This window comes from Plasmopara halstedii (assembly GCF_900000015.1).
Source record: "Plasmopara halstedii genome assembly, contig: Scaffold_208, whole genome shotgun sequence".
Classification (NCBI taxonomy): domain Eukaryota; phylum Oomycota; class Peronosporomycetes; order Peronosporales; family Peronosporaceae; genus Plasmopara; species Plasmopara halstedii.
The window spans coordinates 827,077-828,887 of NW_020187129.1; positions in this window are offsets into that span (position 1 = coordinate 827,077).

The window sequence follows — 1,811 nt, forward strand, 5'->3', positions numbered from 1 at the left end:
TGACCCTGGTGACGACGTCGTCCCACTAGACGTTCCACGTGATAGTGGACGTCACCGTTCTCATCGAGAAGGGTCGGCGGCGGGCGGTGACGACCGGGTCGACCACCGTCCGGTGACTCGCGGTGCTTTTCAAGCCCTTGAGGATGAGATCCTTCGTGATCGGAGCTTCTCTGAGCGTCATGCTGAAGTAGCATATCGCTGTGCGGACGCTCTTGATGATTTGAAGCGCGTCTTGCGCCGGCTGCCTCGCCTTGAGGACTACCGCGCTCAGTCAGAGCGACTCCTAGCCGTGGAGCAGGTGAATGCGTCGCTGCAGGCAACGGTGGGGCGCTTGGCTGCATTGGAGATGGAGGTTGTTGCATTCCGTGTTCAGAACCAGTTGCAGTTTAACTTCTGAGTGGCCGAGGGACCGTGGGATTCGCTCTGGCACCAACGCTTCCGCGTTCACATGCGCCGGATCCCGATACGGCTTGAGCAAGCCCACGTGAAACACCGGGTGGGCGCGCATCCGTTTGGGAAGGTGTAGCGTATACGCAAGCACCGCTTGAACACAACCTTAAACGGTCCAATAAACTGTGGACGAAGCTTCGTCCGGAAGATAGGAGAGGATGTATGTGTAGGACTTCTTTGCGGATGGTGAGGAAGCTGACATCAGCTAGCCGTTCGGCTATTCCTCCCCCACCAAGCCCTGAGTCATGGGATGGCGTCGTTAGCGAGACGCAAGGGTGAACCAGCCCGTTCACGTAGAACGGCGTGTAGCCGGTAGACGAATGCGCTGCATTATTCAGTGCAAACTCTACGAGTGGCAACATGGCGCTCCAGCGCCTCGGTGTCTCAGCGAAAACGCTGCAAAGAACGTCTTCAATGGCACAATTCACCCTTTTGGTTTGGCCATCGGTCTGCGGATGATCCGCTGTCGACATATCCAACTTGGTGCCTAGCACCTTGAAGAAGTCGACCAAAATTTACCGTGTAACGGGGTTTCTAGCAGAGACAATCGACTCTGGGAGTCCGTGCTGACGGAAAACACGACCCACGAACAGCGTTGCTGTACTGACTCCGTCGATGGTGTCTAGCACCGCCGTCAAATGAGCTTGCTCACCCGGTCGACGAATACCACGACAACCGTGTTACCTGCCGAATCTTTCGGCAGGCCAAACACAAAGTTCAAACTCATGGACTTCTAGCACCCAGTGGGTACCGGTAAGCTGGCCAACGGCGCAGCCGCATTTGGAGAGGGTTTTACCCGTTGACACGTCTCACACGTGCCCACATAGATGCTCGTCCAATTGAACATCTTGGACCAACAATAGTGGTGACTCACAGAGTTGTACGTTCTCTCACGACCAATATGATCACTGAGTGGCGTGTCGTGAGCCTCATAGAGGATGCGGTTTCTCAAAACCGCATCATGAGAAACCACAATTCGTGGTGTATCCGTTGAATCGGTATACTATAACAAGTCGCTATTCAACGAGTCTCGGTGCAGTCGTGCACGCAGTCTTGGTGACAATTTCTTGTCCGAGCTTCCAGACTCCTTGCTCCCGAGAGCCCGTAGCAGCGCTACACACATCCCATCACCGCATACTCGGCGCGGATCAAATCCGTCACAAACGACGTTACAGTTCTAACATGAGCAAGCTCATAGTCTGGTCTGCGTAACAACGCATCAGCCAAAGCATTCTGCTTTTCCGGCTTATACTTCACCTCGAAGTTATATTCCGCAAAGAAGGATAGCCATCCAGCCATCCTTTGCGAGAGATGGGGCGACTGAGTCGCAGTGCGTAGTGACGCATGATCTGTATAGATCA